Raw genomic sequence first — 17,304 nt, forward strand, 5'->3', positions numbered from 1 at the left:
GTATGGTGCTTGGCAAATATGACGGTTGTTTTTGTTCACACATGATTTATTGTCCAGTTGTTTTCTAAACTGGAAATGATGGCACAGGGCCCCTAAATAACAGTCCTTGGTCCTGACCTCACATTGGCAGGAAGCCTGACAAAAATGATGTTGGAGCGTGAGACTATTAACAATTCAGAGCATGACTGTCTAGTTGCCGAGTTGATTTTCATGAATTTTGTTTGCCTTCGGGAAGACAGGACATATTTGACAGAGTCAGATAAACTGAGGAAGAACAGCAAAGATAAAATCAGCAGTCTTTAAGTAGGTCTTTGAGTGTTCACAGGTGTTGACACTAGCACTCTTGTCTGACATAATAGTCACCTGAGAGAAATATCACAGTTCTGATCGTAAGGAAAATGAGAGAGGGATTGGAAAGTAATCATCTTCTAAGATAAATTCTAGCTAAAGATGATTGCATGATTTAAAATAGAAAATATAAACCCAATAAATTTATCACACATCCTTCCTAAACAGTGTGTCTCATCTTTCATGATTCACATTTTAATTTGGTAATTCTGATGTAATGTGGAAGACAACCCAGTGTGGGTGAAAATTCCTTGTTAGAGGCAGTGAATAGTGGTATTTATTGAGCACTTGCTGTATGCAGAGCACTGTACTAAGCACAGCAGTATGTTAGTACAGTGCCTGGCACATAGTAAGTGCTTAATAAATACTATTATTATTACGACACTGTTTTGCCAATTCTCTAAACCTCTGGTTAATCAAATACTTTTCACTAATAATATTTGCTAGCTAACAGAGCAATTTTTGTTTTGTGAAATGGCGAATTTAGCATAGTACCTTTTCAGATACAGGGAACACCTAAAGCACAAGTGCGATCTACGTTATTAGTAGTCTTTTTTTTTTTAAAAGTTTTTGTTAAGCACTAATGTACCACACACTGTATTAAGTTTTGGGGTAGTTTCAAAACTGCCAGGTGAAACACAGTCCTTGTCCCATGTGGGACTCACAATCACATTTAAATTATCAATAGTATTTATTGTATGCCTGATGTGTTGTGACCTCTGTAAGCATTACTTAACAGCCCTTTAGTAATAACAATAATTGTGATATTTACGTGCTTACTTATGTGCCAAGCACTGTGCCAAATGCTGGGGTAGAGTTGTGATCATCAGATCAGACACAGTGCCTGTCCCACATGGGCCTCACAATCTTCGGGTCAGGAGGGCTGAGAACAGGCATTTAATCCCCATTTTATGTAGGGAAACTGAGGCATAGTGACTTGCCCAAGATCACACAGCAGGCAGTTTTATTTGTACTTAGTGTGGTTCATTTGTCTCAAGCATACTTATAATTTGCAACAGAAAAGGTCCTGTTCATAATGATTCATGTATTTTTGTCATGTGATATATACTAAGTGCTGGTAAAAGCAAAATAAGGTGTTTATTTCTCTGAAGAATGTGCGAAAACTTTTTCTTAGATTTGCAGGAAGGCATGATTAGAGCTAGCAATTAAGCACCTGTGTGAGGAACACTTAGTTTCACACATCTACTTTGAATTAGCAGGTACTGAAGGCTCATTTAAAATGTGTTTGGTTAATAATGGGTTTCTTTTGAGTGTGACCTCAAATAAACCTTAATTTACTTTGCAAAAAATGTAAAAAAGTTGAATTAATTATATCTCATGGGGCTTAGTACCAATGAGAAACAGCATGGCTTAGTGAAAAGGGCATGGGAGTCATAAGACCTGGGTTCTAATTCTGGCTCTGCCACTAGCCTGCTGAGACACCTGGGGAGAACCATTTAATTTACCCACGTCTCAGTTTTCTCACCTGTAAAATGAAGATTCATTACCTGTTATCTCCAACTATGACTGTGAGCCCCATGTAGGCCAGGTTTGTCCTGATTATCTCATCTCTACCCTGGGCTGGGGCAGTTGTGATAGGATAGCAGTGGTTTGGGAAAGGTTCACTTCTGACCCTTTCCCCAGTCTGTCCCTGTCTTTATTCCTACGGTTTAGGCAGGGATAAGGAGGAAGAGTTATAAGCAATAGACCTGTAATGATGCTGATCACATATTGAGTGATAGGGACAAGTTGAGAAGCATCGTGGGATAGTGGAAAGAGCATAGGCCTCCAAGTCAGAGGATCCGGGGTTCTAATCCCGGCTCCTCCCCTTGTTTACTGTGTGATCTTGGGCAACTCATATAACTTCTCTGTGCCTCAGTTCCTTCATCATCAAAATGAGGAATCAATACCTAGTCTCCCTCCTACTTAGACTCTGAGCCCCAACTGAGACATGAATATCTTGTGTCTACCCCACTTCCTTAGTATAGTGCTTGACACATAGAATGTACTTAACAAATATCACAGCTACTATTGTAAGTTCCAGTTTTGGAAAGATGAGACAGGAAAGCTGCCAGGATTAAGGGGCATGAGGAATCAATTGGTCAAGGTACTTACTGGGTACTTTATCGTGCAGGTATTTACCCCACCCACATCAATTATGTTCATATCTATAATTTATGTATATTAATGTCTGTCTCCTCTACACTGTACCCTTGTTGTGGGTAGGGAGCATGTCTACCATTTTTGTTCTAGTGTACTTTTCCAGCATTTAGTAAGTGCTCAGTGAATACCACTGATTAATTGAAGGCTTGTAGTAAGTGCTGGGAAGAGAGTAGAATTGAGTAACTAAGCAAGATCCCTGTTCTCAAGGAGTTTACAGTCTGTTGATGGGGTGAGGATGGGAGGTGGTGGAGAGTGTTTTGCAGAGCAATTTTTACCCATCTTTAGTCTTTGGTCATTATGCCAGGCCTGGTTCTGCAGTAAAGTCTATAGGAAAATGTACTGCATAATGTAACCATTCATAGTACGTCCATATTTTTGAGAAAAATAATCTGGTCTTGTCACTGAATATGCCTGTATCCTTTTCAAATGCAAGTACCTTTGTTTTTGTATATGTGTATATATAGAGAGAGTATTTCATTAGAAGCTTGAACTTCATGCAATTTAGGATCTTTTAAATTTGAATAAAGACAAAATAAAGATGTACTTAATTGGATAGCTTTTCCCTTTTTCTTAGCCAAATTACCAGTTTAAGGATGAAAATTATACCTGGCATGGTAATGAGTCTTTTATTCAGTTCTTTGGCCTGCAAGCACTGAGGCATATATCTTGGCAGAATAATAATGCCACCCAGAACACTTGCTTTGGATAATTTCTATCCTATCCCCTATAGAAAAGCTGGAATACCAAGTCAGCCTTGGAGAAATGGTAAATATTCTTGTAGAGTGTCTTGGCAGAAATGGGAAGCTGAAGTGGCAAATGCTTAGTATAGTGCTTTGCACACAGTAAGTGCTCAATAAATTCAATTTAGTGAATGAATAAATGAATGAATGCCCATAATCTGTTTCTGGTGGAATGTTGTAATGTGTTGAAAGTAAGTAAAACTAAAAAAATAATTGTGCCTCAGGATAAATGTTTTTGGTCATTTTTGATTGAGCATTATTTTAAACAACGTTCTACACGTATCCTGTATTTTTAAAAGAAGGAGTTTTCAGGAACTGTCACTACTCTTGTCCTTTCTCATTGATTTAGGAGCTGTATCTCAATCCATATCCATAAATTCCTGTCACATTAAATCATGATAGTCATGATGTGCTGTAAGCATGAGCAGTCTTCATTCTTACCCAGAACATCTTCGTGTTTCTGAAATCTTGCCTAAAAGGAATTATTTCCAAAGTCAGAGTATCTCACAAAAACACAAATGCTAAATTTGTGGCTACTTTTGTTTCTAAATGTTGGCACATAATGCAGAAAATACCAATGAGGGCTTAATGTTGGTAATATTTTTACAAGAAAAATCAGAAAATTACTGTAACTGGTCTGCTGTTCTTAAAATATGTTGCCTTTAGACCCCATTTAGATACTCAGTTACAAGGAAAGAGGATTTGTTACAGTTATCACCAGAATGTGCAGTGCATAAAATATGTATTAGGTTTTAACTTGCATAAAACTTACAAGACTGATTTATTATCAAAGATTTTAGCTCCAGAAAGGGAATATACTCCCTTTTTCCTTTAAACTTTGTTGATTAGGATGTTGGTGTGGAGGGTTGCCAGTTACTGAGAACAATAATTAGTGATTTTTAAACTCTTTTACTGACATGATTTTATAATTAATTTAATGAAGGGTGCAGACTCACAGAATCAGTTAGAGATAGAAGAGTATTTTATACCCATTTTAGAGGAAGGTAACTGAGGCAGAGCGTGATTAATTGACTTGCCCAAATTCACACAGCAGGCAAGGGTCAGTGCCGGGATTAGACCCAGGTTTCCTGACTCCCAGTCCAATACTCTTTCCACTAGGCAACACAGGCTCAGAAGACATAGAGCAGGTGTACTGGTGGGGTACCTTTTGGAGGGATTCCACCCAACCCTGCACTCTCCACCACCTTTCCCCCTTTCCCCCATCCCTTTTCCACCCAAAACCCTGAACCTACCAGTCTTTTTCATTCTTAAACTTGTCTCTCCTCAGTCCCTCAATCCTTTAGGAAAGCACAGTCAGTTAAAAAGTAAAGTAAAAATCAGGTAAGGGAAATTTAGGGCAGGGATGATGAGGAGGAACAGGTAAGTAAAGGAAAGAAAATGGCTTTTCAGGAGCAACGGATTGCAACAGGATGCTTTAAGCTGCCACTGGCCATAGTGGCTTGTGAATTAGCCAGTCTGACATAACATCTCTGATGATTAGGGACTGGAGATGATAATAATAATAATAATAATGGCATTTATTAAGTGCTTACTATGTGCAAAGCACTGTTCTAAGCGCTGGAAAGGGTACAAGGTGATCAGGTTGTCCCACGTGGGGCTCACAGTTTTAATCCCCATTTTACAGATGAGAGAACTGAGGCCCAGAGAAGTTCAGTAACTTGCCCAAAGTCACACAGCTGACAACTGGCGGAGCCGGGATTTGAACCCATGACCTCTGACTCCAAAGCCTGGGCTCTTTCCACTGCGCCACGCTGCTTCCCCGAGATCTGATTCATAATCAAACTAATGTTCTAACCATTAGATTACTTCAGTGTATTTTTAGAGTCCCCAATGCTTATTAAATTTAGGTAAAATCCTGTTACTTTTTATTATTATTGATTAAAGTTAATTGTATTGATCCTATCTTGAAAAGTAACTTCCTTTGACTAATGTGTAGGACTGTCAGTATTTGTTAAGCATGTGGCTTGTGCAAAACACTATTATTGGCTTGAGGAAATTTTAATTAGAAAAGCAAGATATCGGTTTTATCCTTGAGAAACTTAAATATTGTGTATTATATGTTTTAAGTACTAATTTACCCAAGGCATTTTATCACATCATAAGACATATACCACAATAAAATGGATTGGTGAGAAAAAAGGCAGAACATGTGACCGTGGGCAAGTCACTTAACTTCTCTGGGTCTGTTACCTCATGTGGAAAATGGGGATTGTGACTGAGCCCGAAGTGGAACAAGGCCTTTTTAATACAGGACAGGGAAAGGAAAAAGTCAACATATACATGTCACAAAAATACAGTAATTCCTTATTGTGTTCAAGTAAGCAGTGAGTGGATTGAAAAAAGGGTAGTACTAACTGGTGAGTGTTTTGGAGAAAGTGGGCCCTAATTGTCATATAAAAGGAGGAAAGGTGGTTTGTGGATCAGAAACAGGAATGATAATCCATGCTTTTGGTGAAATATCTTGGAGACATGCTTGGAGGTCAGAGAAAAGCTGTGCATGGGAGATTGATGGTTATTAAGCTTGACTGCAGTGTTGGATACAGAATGGGATAGTGAGGGATGTGTTGGGTAGATTGCAGTTGAGTATTTTTTATTCAATTAATGGAGGGAAGGAACAGGCCATAAATAGGTTGACACAAAGTGGAAAGTGTAAACACTATTTAGGATGTTTAGGAAATGCTGAATGAGGGAAATCAGAGTCCCATGAGTGAAATGAGCAGGAAATTTGCCCACCAACTCTGTTTATTCTGCTTTCCTAAGTGCTTTGTACAATTCTCTGCACACAGTAAGCACTCAATAAATACCACTGGTTGAATTAATAATTGAGATAACCAGGGCCTGGATTAGGGATTTTGCCACATGGACACTTAAGAGAACAGGTAGATATTTGACATATATATGAGAATAAAGTAAACGGGTTAGGCATCGAGGTACCATTGATTTCTTGGGTGCCCTGATTGTTTTTATGTGGCACATAGTAAGCGCTTAACAAATACCACTACAAAATGCATGAGAGCAAATTATATAGGAAAGTGTTTTTCTCACCAGCCGTTTTAGGATCAAGTGCAATTTTTTATTTTGCAGTGAATGCAAAGGTTGCACTCTTTGGCTTTGTCAATTTAATTTAGATTTGTATGGTGTAAAGGCTACCTTCCCTGTAAAAGTTCATATTGAGTCATGACACTTAATCTAAAAGCACAGGGATACTTCCTAGAGGTAATCTAGAGTGATTATTACTGATTAAAGTGGTGCTCCATGTTAGCTTCAATCATAGCTCTGTCCTTTGTTGCGGACTTATCAGCATGACTGATAAAGAGGTATACGGAGCAAATATTTTCACCTAGACAAAAAGATTCATTGACTAACTTTCCCACCAAGATATTCACTGACTCCTTTATGGCTGCTGTGAAACCCATACACCATCTAGAGGAGAGTTGTCCAATCTGAAGCATTTTCTTTTTTGAAACTCAGTGCCATAAGTAGGTAACCAAAAAGATAATTAAGGAGATATTAAGATATTAAGGAGAGTGCAATATGAGAGAGAATTTCCAATGTATTTTACCATGTATCTAATGTTTTAGAAGTTGGATAGTGGAGTGGCCATCATATTGTAGGAAAATAGTCCAGAACTGATTATAGCTCACATTGGGTTATGGTAAATTTGCAGCAATGCAACCAGCAGTGTGCTTCACTCTCGAAGGTGATCATTCCAGAAGAAATGGCTCGAGGGTGTGGCCAGTATGTGTCATCTTCATGCCGGAATTGTTGCCGAATGAGATTCCACACTTGTATCTATCATGTACTCAGGAAGAGGAAGGGGTGGGGAGTGAAGTGACCCTTTAGCAGCACCTCCTCTGCCCCTGCCCCATAATCCTGCAACCCCAGAATGTGGAGGCTGCCAGGGATGGGTGCGGGTGGGGATGGTCAAAGAAAACAACTTGAGCACTGAGGTCCCCAATGAGACCCAACAGTGTTGGAGAGATATAAAAAAGTGTCCTTTAAAAGAAGACATAGAGTAGTGTGGGAGGCAAATGGGCTAATATGGAAAAGGGGTGAGGTGCTGGGGCTTAAAAAGCCTCTGGAATCTGGAAGGATGGGGTAGGATTGTGGAGGCCAGGTACTTTCCTGACAAATAAGCAAAAGTGGTGACAAAAGGCAATATTTTGAGAGGAAGTGATTTCCTCCAGGCTGCTGAGGAATCCCTTGAGCCAGTGGAGTAGTCTATACGCTTTTATGTAGGGTGTCCGCAACAACAGCCCGTGCCTGGCAGCACTTTTCTCCTTTCCCAGGCACAGTACATGGGGCTTCAGCAAGGCCCAGGGAGTCTTAGCCCGTTGTTGAGTAGGGACCGTCTCTATGTTGCCGACTTGTACTTCCCAAGCGCTTAGTACAGTGCTCTGCACACAGTAAGCACTCAATAAATACGATTGAATGAAGTAATGAATGAATTTTATTGTTCTTTCATGGTCCTAGCTCAGGCCCTCCTGACTGGATCAGAATCTTGTGGGGATAGTAGAGACCCATCATGGATCTTATAGTGGAGGTCTCAGACTTTGAGGATCCTGAAACTTGCCCATTCTGGTTCTCTTCTCTGAGGTTTTCCCAGAGCTGGTTCTGGGTCTGGAATTGTGGGCTAGTTTATTCATTCAATCGTATTTATTGAGCGCTTACTGTGTGCAGAGCACTGTACTAAGCGCTTGGGAAGTACAAGTTGGCAACATATAGAGATAGTCCCTACCCAACAATGGGCTCACAGTCAGACTTCTTATCTAATAATGATGGCATTTATTAAGCGCTTACTATGTGCAAAGCACTGCTCTTAGCGCTGGGGAGGTTACAAGATGATCAGGTTGCCCCACGGGAGGCTCACAGTCTTAATCCCCATTTTACAGATGAGGTAATTGAGGCACAGAGAAGTTGTGACTTTCCCAAAGCCACACAGCTGCCAATTGGCGGAGCCGGCGTTTGAACCCATGACCTCTGACTCCAAAAGCCCATGCTCTTTTATCTGAAGTCACTCTCCTTTACTTCCCCAGTGCATTCATCTGTGGAGAATCACAGTGGATCATTCCCACCCTCTGCACTGAACTACACTAAATAACACAATAATACACAACACAATAACCCTGATCCACTCTAACCTCCATCTCCCACCCCTGCAGTCACCACAGCTGCCAAGTGCTGCACCACCCACACTTCACCTTAACCCTCCCAGCCCCATCCAAACCTGAGGTGACAGATTCATTCATTCAACCGTATTTATTGAGGGCTTACTGTGTGCGGAGCACAGTACTAAGCATTTGACAGGTGGCAGTAAGCTACCGCTGTCTCTCTTTCCCCATCTCCTGCCCTAAACCAATGCTGCTTCCACTCCACAACTTTGGCTGGGGAAGCCAGGGTGAAGTGGGGCAGTTGTGACGGCTGTCAAGTGAGAGAAAAGAGAAAACTATGTATTGTACAGAATAGAGTCTCTGCATGAGCAGAGAGAAAAACTTCAGGAATAGAGGGAGGGTAAGTTAGGGAAGGAAATGCTTTACTTGCAATGACCGGATGCAATGTTGCAGGGAAAATGTACAAATCCTGGAGCACAGTCAGTGTTTATCAACAATGTTAATATACATCCTTGATATATATTTACCCCAGAGAACCTGGGTTCTAATCCCGTTTCTGCCATTCACTTGCTGGCAAGTAACCTTGGGCAAGTCACTTCAGTTCCCTCATCTACTAAATGGGGATTTAATATCCGTTCTCCCTCCTACTTGGACTGTGAGCTCCATGTGGGACATGCTTATCTCATGTTTGCTGTTGTATTGTACTTTCCCAAGCGCATAGTAGAGTGCTTTGCACAGTTGTGAACACAGGCCCCAGCATTAAGCAGAGGATCGTCCATCCTAAATTTGTGTACAGCCCTATAACCTAGAAGTTTCAATCTTTCCTCTCCATCCCCCTTTCCTCTCCATCCAAACCGCTACCCCGCTCGTTCAAGCTCTCATCCTATCCCGTCTGGATTACTGTATCAGCCTCCTCTCCGATCTCCCATCCTCCTGTCTCTCCCCACTTCAATCCATACTTCACGCCGCTGCCCAGATTGTCTTTGTCCAGAAACGCTCTGGGCATGTTACTCCCCTCCTCAAAAATCTCCACATCTACGCATCAGGCAGAAACTTTTCACCCTCGGCTTCAAGGCTCTCCGTCACCTCGCCCCCTCCTACCTCACCTCCCTTCTCTCCTTCCACAGCCCAGCCCACACCCTCCGCTCCTCTGCCGCTAACCTCCTCACCGTGCCTCGTTCTCGCCTGTCCCACCGTCGACCCCCAGCCCACGTCATCCTCCTGGCCTGGAATGCCCTCCCTCCCCACATCGGCCAAGCTAGCTCTCTTCCTCCATTCAAGGCCCTACTGAGAGCCCACCTCCTCCAGGAGGCCTTCCCAGACTGAGCCCCCTCCTTCCTCTCCCCCTTCTTCCCCTCTCCATCCCCCCTGCCGTACCTCCTTCCCTTCCCCACAACACCTGTATATATGTTTGTACATATTTATTACTCTATTTATTTTGCTTGTGCATATTTATTCTACTTATTTTATTTTGTTAATATGTTTTGTTTTGTTCTCTGTCTCTCCCTTCTAGACTGTGAGCCCACTGTTGGGTAGGGACCGTCTCTATATGTTGCCAACTTGTACTTCCCAAGCGCTTAGTACAGTGCTCTGCACACAGTGGGCACTCAATAAATACGATTGAATGAATGAATGAGTACTGGTTTCGTATGATAACGTAGGACAAGTGCTTGCCCCTCACCCCCAGTTAATAGTGTAATGTTTCAGAAATTTCCATCATGCTTCTATTTCCAACCATGTAGAACTCTGTTCTGAAAGCTGTAGGCCAACCAAATTCAAACCATTGTCCACCAAAGCTAATAGGGACACATGATATGACCACAGAACTGGGCCACGTTGCCACAGTGGCTCTCACGGCTGAACTCTGGGGGCCCCAAGCTCTCTGGGGTCCCCGAACACACTTCAATTGTGGCTCTGGCTGCTGCTCCCCCCAGCATAAGACCATTCACAAGTGAAGCTGGACAGAGTCTCCTTCAAATCCCTCTCCCCAAATAACTTCCCCTCACGTTCTGGGTCTCCCTCTCTTCTCTGCAATTTTGTTTTGTTGCTGGGGACGATTGTGACTTGGGATTGGAGGGTGTCATAGCCCATACTTAGGTGGGAATAGAGGCAGAAAGGGCTGGGTGGGGCAAAGAATAACTGATGGCACAGTGGGGTATTCATTTATTCATTCAGTCGTATTTATTGAGCGCTTACTGTATGCAGAGCACTGTAGTAAGCACTTGGGAAGTACAAATCGGCAACATAAACGGTCCCTACCTAGCAACAGGCTCACAGTCAAGAAGGGGGAAGCAGACAACAAAACAAAACAAGTAGACAGGTGTCAGTACCATCAGAGTAAATAGAATTATATACACATCATTAATAAAATAAATAGTGATAAATATTGACAAATATACACAGGTGCTGTGAAGAGGGGAAGGGGATAGGGCAGAAGGAGGAGGAGGAGAGGAAAAACGGGGGGCTCAGTTTGGGAAGGCCTCCTGGGGGAGGTGAGCTCTCAATAGGGCTTTGAAGGGAGGAAGAGAGCTAGTTTGGTGGATGTGTGGAGGGAGGGCATTCCAGGCCAGAGGCACGATGTGGGCCAGGGGTTGACGGTGGGACAGGCGAGAACGAGGCAAAGTGAGGAGGTTAGCAGCGGGGGAGAGGAGTTGTGCAGGCTGGGCTATAGAAGGAGAGAAGGGAGGTGAGGTAGGAGGACGCGAGGTGATGGAGAGCTTTGAAGCCGAGAGTGAGGAGTTTTTGCTTGATTCGAAAATTGATAGGCAACCACTTGAGATTTTTGGGAAGGGGAGAGACACACCCAGAGCGCTTCTGCAAAAGGACAATCCGGGCAGCAGAGTGAAGTATAGACTGAAGCGGGGAGAGACAGGAGGATGGGAGGTCAGTAAGGAGGCTGATGTAGTAATCCAGTTGGGATAGCATGAGAGATTGAACCAGCAAGGTAGTGGTTTGGATGGAGAGGAAAGGATGGATCTTGGCGATGTTATGGAGGTGAGACTGGTAGGTTTTGGTGACGGGTTGGATGTGTGGGGTGAATGAGAGAGCAGAGTCAAGGATGACACCAAGGTTGCGGGCTTGTGAGATGGGTAGGATGGTAGTGTTTTCCACAGTGACAGGAAAGTCAGGTAGAGGACAGGGTTTGGAAGGGAAGATAAGAAGCTGTCTTGGACATGTTGAGTTTTAGATGGCGGGCAGACATCCAGATGGAGATGTCCTGAAGGCAGGAGGAGATACGAGCCTGGAGGGAAGGAGAGAGGACAGGAGGGGAGATGTAGATTTGGGTGTCGTGAGTGTAGAGATGATAGTTGAAACCGTAGGAGCAGATGAGTTCACCAAGGGAGTGAGTATAGATGGAGAACAGAAGGGGACCAAGAACTGACCCTGGGAAGAGAAGGAGATGGCACCTTTGGGGAAGGAGACACAGCACACAAGTTAGTTGCTGCCACCCTGCAGTGCCACTGGGGACCACACCTGACTGGCATCTCCCTGGCCAGCGGTAGCATGGGCTTCTGCTTTCTCTCATCTGATCCTGCTGTTGCCTTGGGGCCATCTCCAAACTTGTGATCTGGGCAAAATAAGAGCAAGAGCAAGCAGGGAAAGAAATTGCTCATTTGCTCCCTGAGTCAGGGATTTGGAGACACACTTCTGAAGGCAGCAACCACCAGGAGGGGTCTGAGCTATCTTAGAGAACCCTGGAAGACCACAGGGATCTGGTGGGCCGCTCTGGGTCCTGAAGCCGCCAGGGAAGCTTTTTCTTTCCCTTTCCCTCTCTCACTTCCTCCCACCTGACAAAATTGATTAGCTCTGTCTCCCCAATGGGGTCCCTGTGGTGCTACATAAGAAACCTCATTGTCCTTTGGTTCCCCACGTGAACGATACCCTCTTTGTTGTGACGGTGGCTTCATCCTCAGTCTCTTGCAGTGTTAGAGTAGTTAGAGAGTTTGGGGCCACAGGCTTTTCCAGTGATGAGTAGAAATCCTTAGTTTGGTGGTGCTCAGCATTTCCTGGCTCTTTTCAGTGTTGGCTTCCCACCACTTGTTCCACATGTTTGGCCTGGCCTGTGACCAGTAACCTCTATTTTGTTAGAATCAGATGAAGATGAGGTATTGTTGATGCATTTCTTGTTTTGCTGCAAGTACTTTTAAAATCTGAGTTGCTTTTGTCAAGCCAGTCTACATGTGGTTTTTATAACCACCTGGTAGACAGTCTCCGAAAAGTATTCACTGTCACCCCAATACTGTTAGCTGGAGTTGGTGTCTCATTAGGACTGCTAGTGCTCAATAAATACGATTGATTGAATGAATCAATGACTGCTGTGGCATTGTCCCTGTGCACTTTGCAGGTTCCTTTATTATCCTTGAGATTGATAGCTAGCCCTGCTTATTATTTGGACAGTACATTTTGATGCTTTGGTTGTACCGATAGTGCCAGTTTGGAGTGTCCACACTGCTGGCCAGCCCAGCACTCAGCCCCTTGCATGGCTGCATTATGTACTCATGTTTTAAGTCCTGCACTTGGAAGATGATTTAATTTTGAGGTGCCATTGATTAGGCCAGGGCATTCCCATGATGTCTTTCTCTTATTTAGTAGAAAGCAAAAGGACACATCAGCAGTCATTGTCACCTCAGGGGAAGCTAGTTTTCAGTTGCTTGGGCAGTTGCAATGGTTTCCTTTGGCAATGCTAATGAACTATACTGAATGACTAAATCACATGGCAATGCTGTGATTTGGTTTGAAACAATCTTTAGATGACATTCCTGGCATAGCCCCATTCTATTACAACCAATTGGCAGCCACATTATGGCAATTTATTCTATTGCTTTCTGTTCAAATTGTGCTCTAAAACATTGAGGCCTGGCAGGAATGTCGACTGTACTAACTAGAATTGTTTGGCAGAGGAGAGTTTTCATTTAGGGAAATTTTACATAATAAAATCTAAAGAAAATCATGCTTTATTTAAAGAGCTCTGATATGTAGTTTCTTCTTTATTTTCAAAATATATTGTAAAGCTTATTTTACTAATGATTCCTGATTTCTCTCTCTCTCTCTCTCTCTCTCTCTCTCTCTCTCTCTCTCTCTCTCTCTCTCTCTCTCTCTCTCTCTCTCTCTCTCTCTCTGTGTGTAAGGACGTCCGTGCTTCTAGAGCTCATTAATTCCTGGATACAATTCTCAATGATTTTCCATGACACCTGGATCTTACAAATTGGAAATATTTCCTGATGGATCAGTAGCATTTTCTGACACCAGCTAGGTCTGTTGATGCATCTCCAATCATGGCAGAATAGAATAGGCTAGACCTGTTTGGATTTAGGGCACAGTTCTGCTCTACTCCAGTAGTAATGGGGAAAGATAGGGAACATTCAGTTCTTACTTTATTGTCATTAACATAGGAAGAGCCTTAGGATCTTGTGGAATTTCCCAGGATAACCAGATTTTATTTTATGTTTGCCAGGGTTCGGGTCTGCTGATTGTAAAATGATTTTGTAAGATTTCCTAGTACAGTATAGCCCTGCACACCATCAATATTGATCTTGATCCAAAGATCATTTTTGAACCCACATCGAGATACGGGAAGTGCAAGTTTGTGATATTTTTTGGAGGCCAGTCCAAGCAACTCTGGTAAAGGTAGTGCTACTTGTAGCAAATGAAGACCATTGTAGCATATTTTCAACAAAAGTTGTGCAATATTAAGACTAAATGTTTGGATAATAATATAGAACTGCTGTAGTAAGGATCAAATCTTCAATGGCCCCCAGTTGTCTTTGCCACTAAAAATAAATTTCCGGTGGTTCTCCTTGCTTTTCCTTATCCGTTAGTATTTATTTATGTATTAGCTGGAGACATTGAAAGTCTGTCCTATGTGAAATAAAGAATTTGGCATTTCCTCTTTGCGCTCTAAAACTGTGATGGCATTATTAATTCCAGGGATAACACCCTTACCTATTTTATCTGAACAATTCTAAAAGAACAATTCTGATTAAAAAGCAAATCTTCTACAGGAAAATATGCATGCTACTGAAAGGGTAGGGAAGGGTGGTTGCCCCAGGTAAACTAGATCATATCTATATCTCTGCTACAGACAAGTGTGCTAATAGGGTCAGGAAGTAGATTATTGTGAGGGAAACTATGGGCACCAGTCCACAAAGCTCTATTGAGGGGAGGGTTTTTGTCGGGGTTATAATTGAAAGGAAAGAAAAGGTGAGGTAATCAGTAACTAGATGGAGGCAGAGAATTTGATGATCCTAGTTGAAGTTCCATTGTAATCAATCAATTGCATTTATTGAGTTTGAAGAGTACAGTACAGGAAGAAGATAATAGTAATAATAATGATGGCATTGTAAAGAACTTACTATGTGCCAAGCACTGTTCTAAGCACTGAGGTAGATATAAGGTAAGCAGGTTGTCCCACATGGGGCTCACAGTCTTAATCCCCATTTAACATACGAGGTAACTGAGGCACAGAGAAGTTAAGTGACTTCCCCAAGGTCACACAGCAGACGGGTGGCAGAGCTGGCATTAGAACCCACAACCTCTGACTCCCAAGCCTATGCTATTTCCAGTAAGCCATGTTGCTTCTCACAGTGTCAAATGTAATTCTTACCCTCAAGCAATTTATAGACTAACAGAGGCAATAAGTGCAATATTATTGTATATATCGTCATCATCATCATCAATTGTATTTATCGAGCGCTTACTGTGTGCAGAGCACTGTACTAAGCGCTTGGGAAGTACAAGTTGGCAACATATAGAGACAGTCCCTACCCAATAGTGGGCTCACAGTCTAAAAGGGGGAGACAGAGAACAAAACCAAACATACTAACAAAATAAAATAAATAGAATAGATATGTACAAGTAAAATAAATAAATAAATAGAGTAATAAATATGTACAAACAAATATATTCATATATACAGGTTCTGTGGGGAAGGGAAGGAGAAGGAGAATGAAAAGCTGGGTAAGGTAATAAAGAAGTGCTTGAATAGGGGAGATCATAAATCAATATGTGTAAACTCATTGTGGGCAGGGAACATGTCTCCTAATTCTCTTGAATTGTACTCTCCCAAGCGCTTAGAACAGTTCTCTGCATATAGTAAACACTCAGTAAATACCACTGATAGATTGCCAAAGTGCTTGGGATGACTATGAGTTCATATCAATGAATGGTATTTATTGAGCGCTTACTACATATTTATTGAGAGTTTACTACATACAGAGCAGTGTACTAAACACTTGGAAGAGCATAGTACAACAGAGTTGGCAATCCCATTCCCTGCCCACAATGAGCTTACTGTGTAGAGGATGTAATGCAGAGTAGTTGGGAGGCTGTGACCTAAAAAAGGAGGGATTTCAGTAGGGCTTGGAAGGTGGGAATAGCTGAGGTCTTGTAGATTTGAAGGGATAGGGAGCTGCAAATAGAGGAGAGGGCAAGAGTCAAAAGTGGAAGAGGGTAAGAGTGAGGGACACTAAGAACGTTTACTTGAGAAAAGTGTGGAGCAATGTGAGAGGTGGACAGATAAGTAAAAAGGAGAAGGCTGGTGGTAGGGAGCTTTGAAGCCAGTGATCAGGAGTTTTGGATTGATGAGAGAAATATATAGGTATTGGTATTTTTAAGAGGGGAGTGATGTGAACAGTATTATGTTCTTGGAAGATGATCTTGGCTGGAGCTATACCAAAGAGTGCACAAGAGATGATGGATATATGGAGACCAGTAAAGAAGTTTTACAGTTAACTAATCCAGAGGGGACAAAGGCTTGAACCAAGGTGGAAGCTGTTGGGTGAAAGGAAGGAGCAGATATTAGAAATTTTGTGGAGAATGAACTACCAGGATTTAGAGGCTGTTAGAATGTGAAGGTTAAAAGATAGGCACAGAGTTCCATGTCTGTGAAATTTTCTCTTGTGTACTGATGTTTGTCGCCTCCATCTTTCCATCCTTGTCTGGGCCCTTAGTCCCAACGTGGGTGCCAAACAATCTGGAAGACCCTAGAGAAGCCATACCTGGCTTCTCCTGGTCCCACCAGCTGGACTGTTTATGTGTAGTCTCTGCCTCTCACCATCCTCCATCTTCCATTGGGGTTCTCCCTCTCAGTCTCTCTCTCCACCCTGCCACCTCTCCAAGCTGGTGTGGGTGTTGGGGAAACAGGCAGGCATGGTCCTCAGTTGACTGGGGAGTGGGCGGAGAGGTGGTGGGGAGAGAGGTTGAGGGTCACTCAGTCCCACACTCACAAGGGCAGAAAAGCAGCATGGCCTATTGGAAAGAGCAAGGACTTGGGAGTCAGAGGACCTGGGTTGTAATCCTAGCTCTGCTGATTTGCCTGCTGCCTGATCTTGGGCAAATCAGTTCACTTTTCTGTGCCTCGGTTTCCATAAATGTAAAATGGGGTTTCTGTACCAGTCCTCCCTCCTACTTAGACTTTGAGCCCTGTATTGGGGGTGGGGACTGCGATCAGTCTGATTATCTTGTATATGCCCCAGTACTTTGAACAGTGCTGGACACATGAGTGCTTAACAAATACCCCCAAAACCCCAAAAAGAGGGTACAGAGCCCATTGCTACTTTCCTAACTTGGCTATATATAGAGAGAGAGACGGTGCAATAACTGCCTCTCTTTGTGGGCAGGGAGATGAAGGAGGAAGAGGTAGGCAATCTGACAGAACAGCGGGGCCTCAACCCCTCCCGGTCACATTATGAAACTCAAGGTATTACAGACTAACACACTGAATGGCCCATTTTAATGCGGTCATAGGGAAATGTATTTTCTCATCAAGTGCAAAAATGATTATTATAAAACAAAAACAAAAACTGTGACAGCTGGAAGGGAGTCCTAGAGCCGTTCTTTGAGAATAAATGCTTTAGTACATTTGCAAAAGCGAGAGCCAAAACAAAAACCAGAAAGATTTTTCCCATATCAAATTAATTTGG

The sequence above is a fragment of the Tachyglossus aculeatus genome, chromosome 2 (assembly GCF_015852505.1).
Source record: "Tachyglossus aculeatus isolate mTacAcu1 chromosome 2, mTacAcu1.pri, whole genome shotgun sequence".
In the NCBI taxonomy this organism is placed as follows: Eukaryota; Metazoa; Chordata; class Mammalia; order Monotremata; family Tachyglossidae; genus Tachyglossus; species Tachyglossus aculeatus.